We start from the raw sequence: 11,488 nt of genomic DNA on the forward strand, positions 1-11,488 counted from the left end.
CGCCGTGGTTGGTCCTGGAAATTGACGACCTGTAAGCAATTCAAAAGGTGTAAAGCCTGAGACCCTGTTGACAGAAGAACGAATAGACATGAGAGCAATGGGTAAAGCTGACAGCCAGTTCAATTTAGTCTGTGCACAGATTTTAGCCAATTTTAGTTTAATTGTCAGGTTTAAACGTTCAACCTTACCTTGCTGGCCGCATGGTAAACTGCACCATACGCATGTGTTAGGCCTAGAGCCTGTTCAACAATTTTCAAATGTTCATTTTTAAAATGGGTGGCATTGTCAGATCTGATACGTCGTGGGAACCCATAATGTGGAATGTAATGGTTGATTAGACACTTTATCACGGCCGTACTGTCCTCTCGGCCGACAGGATATGCTTCTGGCCAACCAGTGAAATAATCAACAATCACCAAAACATAGCGTTTGCCATGTACTCGTGTAATCATGTCTGTGAAGTCAATCACAATTTCTTCCCCTGGACCAGATGTCAAAGGGAAACACCCCCGTTTGGGTTTGATGCTAGGTTTTACATTGTGTTCCTGACAGATACAACAACTCGTCACATGACCTGACACCATGGATTGCAAAAATGGATGCCACCAATGTTCGAGAGCTCTCATCATTTGTTTGTCACTGACATGGCTTACCCCATGGGCTTGTGTTAACATTGAACCGGTCAGAGAGACAGGCAATGCCGGGCGTCCATCTGGCGCTTGCCATAGACCATCACTAGCACAGATGCCTCCATGCTGTGACCAGACTGATTGTTCTTCAGGGGCAGATTTCTGTTGTTCTTTGACCAAGTATTCTCGAGTGAAACGAGGCAAAAGATCACTACAGGCTCTATCTGATCTTACCACCTGCTGAGTTGCAACATAGCCAGCTTCAGTTTTGGCAGCTAGATCAGCTGCATTGTTACCATCAGTGATAGGGGAATCATTTTTGGAATGTCCTGGACATTTAATAACTGCTACCTCTTTGGGTATCATCAGAGCCTCTAAAAGGTCTCTGGCTTCGCATGCATGCTTGATTGGTCGACCTGAGGATGTGATAAAACCACACCTCTGCCATAAGGGCAATTCCACGTGGACAGCTGTTACAACATATGCTGAATCGGAATATATGTTCACACGGGTCTCACCAGCGTAGTACAGGGCTCTTGTCACTGCTATCATCTCTGCTCTCTGTGCTGACTGTTTTCCTGTCAACAATTCAGATTCTCTGGTCACTAATGAACTCCCTACCTGTTCCACTACTGCATATGCTGCTTTCAGGCTACCATCTTCTGCTCTGAAACAACAACCATCTGTGAAAAGTGTTCTAACTTGTGGTGGGCTAGTCAATGGAACAGCTGACAAATCTTCCCTGATTTTAGATGCTTTCTCAGTGATGGGTGCACAATCATGTGGTTGACCTTCAGTCATCAGATCAGCCATGTTTATGCCTTCATGTGTGTATGTTAGATTTGGACTGGTCAGAATCTTGGCAATGCGTCTTTGTCGCAAAGGAGAAAACGTGAATGATGATGAATTTACAAAAGACATGATTGAATGTGTTGTCAGGATTGTTAATGGATGACCCATAACAATGTGTGAAGTCTTGTGTACTACCTTAGCCAGGCCTGCTGCGAACCTAGAACAAAGAGGTTGTCTCTGCTCCACACAGTCTAAAAGTACACTGGCATACATCAGAACTTTTCTCCTACCCTGGTCTTTTTGGAATAGGACACCGTGTGCACTGGATCCTGACTCAGAGGTATCCAGGAAAAATGGTAACTCATAATTAGCACAGCTCAGGTGCACTGCATGAGCTAATTGTGTCTTAAGGTCAATGAACGTCCGTTCAGCCTCTGGTGTCCACTGAAGTTCTGCTTTCAGATTTTTCATGCCATGTTCCTTGATCAATTGTCTTAAAGGCAAGGTTAGTGAAACATACATGGGAATGTAATGTCTACTGAATCCTGTCAAACCTAGAAATGACAACATGTCTTTCACTGTGGTTGGCTTGGGATGGCTCAGTATACCCTGTCTTTGTGTTCCTGTCAAAGTTGAACCCTGTGCCGTGATCAGTCGACCCAAAAATGTAACACAAGGTCTGCAAACCTGCAGTTTGTCCTTGCTTACCTTAAACCCAGACTTATGCAACTGAAGTAACACAAGTCTGGTGGCTTCCAAGCATGCCTTTTCTGTTGTGGCAGCCAGCAATAGGTCATCAACATACATGATCATGACACAGTTTTCAGGTAAGCTACAGTCCTGTAGCTGTTGTTTCAAAACATGATTAAAAATTCCTGGGGATAGAATAAATCCCTGAGGTAATCTGTTATAGGAATACTGGCGCCCCCTGTATGTAAAAGCCAAACATGCTTTGCACTCCTCTGCAATTGGAATACAAAAGAATGCATTGGCCAAATCAATGCATGTGAACCATTGATGTGCTGGTGTCAAGGTAGATAATGAAATATATGGGTTTGGCACAGTCATTGTGGGTGTTACCACAATGGAATTGATATTTCTTAGATCATGTACCAATCTGTACTTGTTAGTTCCTGGTTTTGGCACAGGAAAAATTGGTGTGTTCCAATCTGAAATATAGGGTGTTATAACTCCCCTTTCCATTAGTCCAGCGACAGTGGTGGCTACACCTTGTTCTGCCTCTGGTTTGTTATGATACTGTGGGACCCAAATGGGTGAATTGGTTTTTATGCTGAAACTTACAGGTTTAATGTTACAAAATCCTCATCTGTTGTTTCCCAATTTTTCCCTACATATAAGGATATGCAGTATGTAGTACAGAATTTGCTACGCTGAACCATTTGTGTTAAATTCATTCTCAGTTATTTTATAGCTTTCCTTGTTTACCTAGTATGATTTGAATTTCTCAGGGGGTCTCTATCATTGACAGTGGAATTCTGATTTTGGTAACTGTGCTGAGTTTCAATGAATTTACCCATTTATCAACTGCGCTTACATCTTTCTCATCTGTCCTATCCTTTACATCTTGCTTTTGCACAGTGATCATCATTGAGTTTCCTTTGTCTATGTCTATTTATATATCTTCTGTAGAACCCAAATTTGAAGACCCAATTTACACAATGCATCTCTTTCTAACAGATTAATAGGAGTCTGATTTGATATAAGGAAAGGTTGGTCACATCTCGTTTATTTTTTTTATATATATTCACTGGGCTTTCCACATATCCTTGTTTTTTTTTTTTTTTTTTTTTTTTTTAATGGTTTTATTGCTTTGACCTGGACCTCAAAAGTCTACTATCACCTCTCCCTTTCACCCCAGGCGGCTGTTTCATGGACTGTGGGGGCAGTTTTTCCTTCAGGCTGGCCAATATCTCATTGTTCAGTCCATTTTCTTTTTGAGCCATGAATCACTTGGTGCCAAAAACTCACTCAGATGTGCCATGGAGTTTAAGTCTCTGTTTTAATGTCTCTGGGCGTGTTCTTTGGGTTTTCTCTTTCTCAAAGCTGTTCCCCCTTTTTTTTTTGTGTCCTTAGGGTCCTCTATGGCTTGAAATTCAGCATGCAGTGCTTGCCTCACGTGCATCAAAATAATCCCATCATGTAATGAGAGTCCACATCTCTGTCAATTCCGATGTTAAAGTTTGCCCTTGTTTTGCTAATACCACCTTAATCCAATTCCCAGCCCCTTTGTGCATGTCAGGGGGGAGTGACATTAGCCTCTCAAGGTCTGATGTGGCCCAGAACACATAGGGTCTCTTGGTAACTGTATCTTTATTTCAAAATAAAGGTTTCTCAGTCGTGGTTTAAAATGATTTATTTCCTGTGACACCTTCCTTCCTTCATCAAATGATGGCTCTTTTTCCCTTCCTCCCTCTGTCTCTCTGCCTGCTAGTGGTCTGCTTTTTCTTAATTATTCATGTCTTATCCACAAACTTTTCTATCTCCTTAATTTTCTATTTAACTCTGCCCCTAATAACGTTTGCTCTTTGGTCTTACATGGCCCCATTGTCTTTCATCTCTTAACTCCAGAAACTTTTACAACTCCTGTGAGTTAGGGAATTTGACCTTAGAGTCACATAAGGAGGGGTTCTGCACACAACCCTCCATTTGTCTCTCTCTCTGCCTTTTGGAGCCATTACTTTTTATTACAACAAACCTTAGCTTTTAATAGTTATTGCTTTTATTATTATTTTCTTATCTCCTTTTCATCACAATCACTTTATAGTTTATTCTCTTATTTTCTCAGCTCTTAGCCTTCTCTAATTGTAATTTCAACAGTTGCGTTTTGACTTTCTCTAATTCTTCTTCTTCTTTGCTGACCCTCTCTACAGCCCTATCAGTGTGGTGCACTAAATGTCTTTCCCATACTTCATTAGTTGCAACTGGAATGTCTGGGTTATTCTCCATGGATTGTTTAACTCCATTTGGAGCTCCTGTCATGACTGCTGTTCTGAATATGTCTCTTGTTACCGGATTAATTAGACTATTTTCTTCAACCATTTGTTCCCATTCAGCAGCACAACGAAAATAATAGGCTGTTCCAGTCTCACCTGGTTTGATACGGAATTTAATGTTTTGGTACACAGTTGGTGGTACAGGATATAAGCGTCTTAATGCTCCGCCAACATCAGTGCTTTCCCTTACAAATGGTGTTTCATTTGCGTCCAGTGTTGTGTGAGCCTCGAGTTCCAGGTTCTGCATTTGTGAGGCTGTCAGTATCTGTCCTAACAGGCATCTTAAGTCACCCAAAGCCAAACAAGTTCCATGACATAGGGTGGTTAATTTACTTAGCCATCTGCTGCCCCCAGAGGTAATAGGTGGTAGTTTACTCACTATTGCTGTCATATCACTATGTGACCATGGTTGGTACTGCAAATTCCCACCTGGTCTCTGCATCAATGGTGCCTGTATCTGGTTGGTAACTTGTTAAATTCAACATCTACTTCTCCACTGTTTATCCACCTACCACCTTGCTGTGGGACGGCTCATATGGTGGAGGATGGCTTAATGAGGATAATTGAAGGTATGTGTTTCTGAAGGGGAGGAGCGTTGGGTTAGTCTGAATGCTTCCTGTTTTCTTCCTTTCTGTCTCTTGCTGCTGAGCTGTTCACTTCCTCTTCTCTCTCCACTCTGTTTCTGTAGCTGAGTGCTGTGGTTGTTAAGCCACTCTAGTCCACATTCTTAATTCTTTTTTAAGATTTTCTTCCTCACTACATGTTTTCCTGTGTTATACCACTTTCACTTTTCTTTCTCTTCAAATGTCTCGTAACTTATATGTGCTTTCTTTTCCATTTCTCTAACTTTCGGTGCTAGAGGCATTCTTACTTCTTCTGCATTTTCCCACCCAAAATCATCACATAATGCTATCCAGCATTTGTCTATTTCTTTCTGTCTCAGTTTCTTATCGTGTGGTTCTGTCTGTGCTAACAGCATATCCGTAACCTTTTGCCACTGCAGCAACACTGGCGGACATCCGTATTCATCACATTCTTTCTGAAATTCAGCCATTTTACACACAATTGTACTGTTCACAATCTTTTACAGCCTTATGTATTCCAATTTATAGTATAAGGTGGTCTGGGTGACTATGTTTTCTGAATTAATTCACTTAATTACTGACGCAACGTCTCAGTTTCTCAACGAGTCTCTGTGACGCAACGTCTTTTCTTCAATCGCCTTTATCAGTATTCACATTCAACTCTTAACATTTAACACACAACAAACAATTTTGGAATATTCCTTTACGAGTTCGCCGACTCGAGGGACTCTAACCCGGCAGAATTTACGATTATTTCAATCGAGGGCCTCAACCCGCAGAATTTACGATTTATTTCAATCGAGGGCCTCCAACCCGCAGAATTTACGATTTATTAATCGAGGGCCCTCAACCCGCAGAATTTACGATTTATTAATCGAGGGCCTCAAACCGCCAGAATTTACGATTTTATTAATCGAGGGCCTCAACCCGAGAATTTACGATTTATTAATCGAGGGCCTCAAACCCGGCAGAATTTACGATTGACGCAACGTCTCACAATTTCCTTATGTGACGCAACGTCTTACAGTAATGTCTTTTTAAATCTGATTTCTCAAAACTTCTTTTTTATAATTTACTTGTACTTACTCGGAATGTTCATCAAATTCAACACAGCAATTTAGGTATATTCAATAGCAGAATTTTGAATAAACAGGCTTCTGCTTACCTTTTATTTTTAGGTCGACCTGTGTGTTGAATCTGAATCCGTTCCGAACGAAATTGGCAGAAAATGCCTTCGTCTCTCATCAAATCACGTCTCGTCAAATCACGTCTCGGGGTCACCATTTGTTGGACTTTAAAGGCAGTCCTGCATGTTCAAAAATTTGCACTAGAGACGTTCTCCAAAATTAACAGAAGTTTTATTATCAGATGTAAAAAGGGTAACAAAGCTTTGGGTTGTCAGTAATCACCACGCTCACTCCACCACAAGCCAACAACCCAAAATATTCAAATAACACCCATATTTATAAAGTATGTGACGTCGCTCGTATCTTCTGACTCCTCCTCTGCCTTTTAAGGAGTGCTGCTCCGTTTCCACCAATCACCGTGAAGTCCTTTTTCTTAGTTCCTGTAAAATAACATTTCAAAACGTATATCCTGTGGTCAATCGCCAGTCCTGAGGAATGTTCTCCAGGACATCTGGGAGTGGTCTCCTAGAAACAGTTTATTGTGGCCGGACAACATACCAACATTCTTAACATTCTTTTAGTAAAAAGAAAACACTTAATCATCTAATGTTTTTAATTATATAGCGTTGTTTCTTAATCCTATGATTCATTAAAACACATCACAACTCATGATTATACTTAAACATATCAGTGGATTGATTCATAACATTTATCTTTTCTTTATGACTCTTTTTGTGTTGTTGTGTGTGTGTGTTATCTAGATAATTTATGGCTCCAACCCCCATCTCTTTCTTGTTTGCCCCAGTAACTATTTTACTGAGTAAGATAGCAAGCACATGACAAAACACATAGCTTAATGACATAATGAAAGAAAACACTTATTGATTATATTGATATTTAAATCATACTTTTATCTAGAAAAATATTCCCACACCTTAATCAAAGCTCACACACCATAAAGACGCAAAGCCCATAGCACAGCATCAACGAGAGTAATGATTAAAAAAATGACATTTTGGAGTGAGGACATCACCAAATCTTCAACTGTACATGACAAACAACTCAGAAACTAAGAGATCAAGTTGTTTTTTTACAACCGGTGCCATTACAATATCAGAAATTTCACGACAAAGTAAGTAGACATGCCAATAGCTACAGCCCTCAGGGATTCTGTGAGTAATCAAAAAGGCCAGTAGGCGAAATAAACACCATTTCTGTGAGGCAGATCCTACTATATTCCCGTTGTGTAGAAGTTTTTCAGAAAGAGGAACAGGCTTATTTGTTTTATCATTCTGTCCAAAAGTAAGCTTTTTCAGTTCCTCGTTAAACTCTTGTATGATTTTCTCTCTGTGAGCTTTGCTTAAAACGAGGCGCAACACTAAAGGAACTACACCTTCTAAAAAGTCGTGCATCACATCTGGTGGAAGTGAGGTTGTGACATTAAAGTAGTCCAGTGTGTCAAAAGGACAGCTTCCGGTAACACCATAAATGGCTTTCGTGTCAGGATTTTCCTTTACACACTCCAGGTGGTATTTGTGGACATCAGCAGTTCTTAAAACAAAGTCAGATTCATTAAAACATCTCTTAATATCACCATGTGTGGCCATGCAGTACCTACAAATTCTACCAACATTAAATGACATGGTGAATCCACCTATAAAGTGAGAGGAAAGATTATCAGCAGATATAACGGCAACAGCAGCACGAACATTTTTTTCCACACCATCAACGAGTATATTCATTCCTTCTGATGAAAGCTTTTTAAGATCATCCATCAATGGCTTCAAAATTTCATCTAATCCAAATTGTTTCACAAGGCTATAGCGAACAAGTAAAGCTAAATGAATATGTTTTAACTGAGAGCAATACCTTGGACCCATATTTCCAATTGTATAGTAAATTGCACAAAGTTTGTGCATGTTGCGTTTAGTACCCAGAGGATTACACACTTCAAATTCATCTTCATAAATATGTAGCGTTAGGGCTTGTGGGTTACCTGCAAAGAATTTGTGGGTTTTGAAATGAAGTCCATCTCGATAATCATTAAGAACAAGTTCATCTTTATCTAAGTTCAGCTCAGTTTGTATTTGGTCCCAAATATCCTCACGAGAACAGTATTTTCTTAATACTTCACAAATAGGAACGTAAGAGTAACTTCCAGCCTTGTTACCACTCGAGTCTCTCAGTGTGTACTGCACAGGTTCAGTCATCTTGAATTTTGATTTACAGAACTCTTTGAACATGTGTGGAGACCTAATAAGTCTTGAGGCCTCTGAAAAAAAGTCAGGGGACTGTAGCACTTCCTGAAGTTCTGGACATGCGGCAAGATCAAATCCATTTTTTTCTAGATGATATGCAAGAAATGCATCATAGTTCTCTTTGAAAAAACTAAATAAGAAATTTACATCATCCAAAATTTCTTGCTGCACTGTCTGAGGCAGGTGATTTTTCTCTCTGCATTTCAGAACGAAGGCACATAGGTTCTCCCTAAATTGCTGAAACCGCTCATTCATGTTTGGGGGGGGGCAGGAAAAGCAACGCTGTCATTAGGACATTCTTCCTCAACATCCTCAACGTTCTCAAACAGAGGCAGAGGAACATCAGTCGTAGTCTGATGTAATACCGCATGTCTATGCTTTCGGTAAACATGACATCTAAAGGACTCATATTTTGAAAATGTTCTCTGACAGTCTTTAAGACCACAAGTTATTGAAAAGTTTGCCTCATGTGCATGAATGAGACCAATGTGCTGGATTAATATGACAATTGTGAATGTTCTCCGAGAGCATTTAGGGCAACAGAACAGGCGAGGCATTTTGGCAAATCTCATTCTAAGAGGTTAATTACTCTGGTAACTGGAGTAGGTAGAGGCTTGTCACCATCCACAGTAAGTTTCAAAACATACCGCTGAAGAAAGATCCGGGTGTTTTTCAGATGAGATGGGTAATTCAAAATGAAGACGAAATAGGCACTAAATGCAGCAAGAGCCCCTTCCTCCACACAGCTGGCCCGACAGATCTCTATTCCATCAACTCTGACGATTGCAGTGACTCTTCTCGTAAGCACAGTTCCTGTACTTGAACAGTTGGGTATGGCGAAGATGGTTCACTCTAAAAGACAAAAACACAAATCAGAATTGTATAAGCACAGGAGTTATAATTATAATAAGAGAAATAATCTGCATGCATGAGGAGTAAGATCATTATTATTCACTTACTGTGGGCAATAAAAATACTTCAAGAATGATATGCATTTATGAACAAAATTCAAGTGGACACATATGCTCAAGTCCCCAAGCACAATGAAGTGTTCAAGCTTCTCTCTAAATAAGCCTGGCAACATGAGAAGTGCTGCTGTGAAATCAATTCCTAAAACAAAAACCCCCAAAATTGATCAGATATTACAACCTCTCTGGCCCTTGAGAGTGCTAGTTTGTAAACTGTCAATGGAGGGAAAGAAAGCGGTTAAGACTTCTTTGTAACACAAATGAAGATACTTTTAAAGATGGATAAAAATCTTACAGGTTTGAACTGACATGAAGGAGAGTAATCAATTACAGAATTTTATAAAAAATAAATAAAAGCATAAAAAGTCAATTACCAAGATGGTTTTCAATTAGAGATTCTTCTTTAGCTTCTTTGTGTGGCTTTGCCAAATGAGATTGCATCCAGTGTGCTACAGATTACTCAAAGGAAATGTTTCCAAAATGTTCTTGGAAGTGCCGGCAGAGATTAACAGATATGTACAGGAAACCAATTTCTTGATAAAGCTGAAATTTATAAAAAAGACAAGCATAAGAAAACCAGGATTTTATACAGTTTCAGTGTCCTACATGTTAATGTATATGTTCCGTGTTAATTTGCACATTACCCCTGATGGAGTCTTCAAGAATGGATATTTGTTGACAGCATATTTAACAGTCATTCCACCTGTAATCAAAGGCAAAGGTCATCCTCATTCGCTCTTCAACAATGTGAGTATTTGGCTGTGTCTTTCGATACTGATCATGTAGGACTTTCACATGTCCCTCTTGAGGTAGCATCCTCTCCAATAACATACATGTCCTTGTGAACAGACGAAAACAATCAGGTAGAATATTTGTTCTAATTTCTAGGCAAGAATTTGTTTTACATTTTATCACTTGTTATAATAAATTTGAGAATGACATGTAACATTGTAAAAAGATTATAAATATATATTCTCACCACAGGCCTTGTCTTTTGTTTGCAAGTGCTCTTTTCAGGTTGCACAGACATTTTTGAAAGTCTTTTCACTCTCTCAACATCAGCCAAAGGTGTCCGCTCAAATTTAAACAACACTCTGGCAACACTTGTTCAAACTCTAAAACAGCTGTAATCATGTCAAGGGCTTATAAAACATAACATTATTTACTTTTCAATGAATAATCACCATTTTCTTTTAGAATGGGAGGTTGTCAAATATCAAAAGATCTTCCCAAAAAAATAAAAAATACAATCCTGCACTTTTTCCCATATTATTCAAACATTCAACAAAATATAGAGTGAAAGAAAATTGGCACCCTGCACAACTCATCCATTCAGTATCATTGCTTCGTACATCCTTTTTTTCCCCCCAAAGATCATAAGGCCATCAGGGCCATGTCATAAATCTAGGCCTGCTTGAAGTTATATCTGCTTACTGTGGCTTGAACTATTATCGATGCAATTATATTTTGACACAACAAAAATCATTCATGTAGTAAACCTCTCACAGTGTCTGGAAATGTTTAACAACAAAAACATATACACAGGCACCAAGTGCACACACATAGTTACTGTGATATTATCAACAAAGTTGATTGTAGTTCAGTTGAATTGAAATAACTTTGAAGGGGTTATATGCCAAAATAACAAACAGAAAAACAACTATCTACCTGCCTATCCGGCACTAAAAGGCTTTACTACTCTGCGCTCCCAAAAGAAAATATACACTTACAAAGAAAAATACAATTATACACTGCCTCCCTACCTAAACAAAAACAGAGCGAACAGCAAAATAAAATGTATCAAAAGCAAATGGCAACCCTTTTAATATCCATTATTAGTGATAAATGTCATCAGATATAATGTTCATTAAATGACTGAACATAAAAAAGAAAAAAATCAAACTTAACTGTGTTGTATTAAAATATTTAAATTAGATTTGACAAGTATCAAAATCTTCTTTGTTTTGTAAGTGCAGCAGTAATCTCAAGCATTTCAGACACTTTGTTTTCTGCAAATAACCAGTTTCTGCATTATAGTATTATTTTCAGTTGTCCAAACAAATAAATTCAAAACAAGACTTAATTTCATATCCAACCTTAATCTTACTAGGCATAT

The sequence above is a fragment of the Triplophysa rosa genome, linkage group LG20 (assembly GCF_024868665.1).
Source record: "Triplophysa rosa linkage group LG20, Trosa_1v2, whole genome shotgun sequence".
Classification (NCBI taxonomy): Eukaryota; Metazoa; Chordata; class Actinopteri; order Cypriniformes; family Nemacheilidae; genus Triplophysa; species Triplophysa rosa.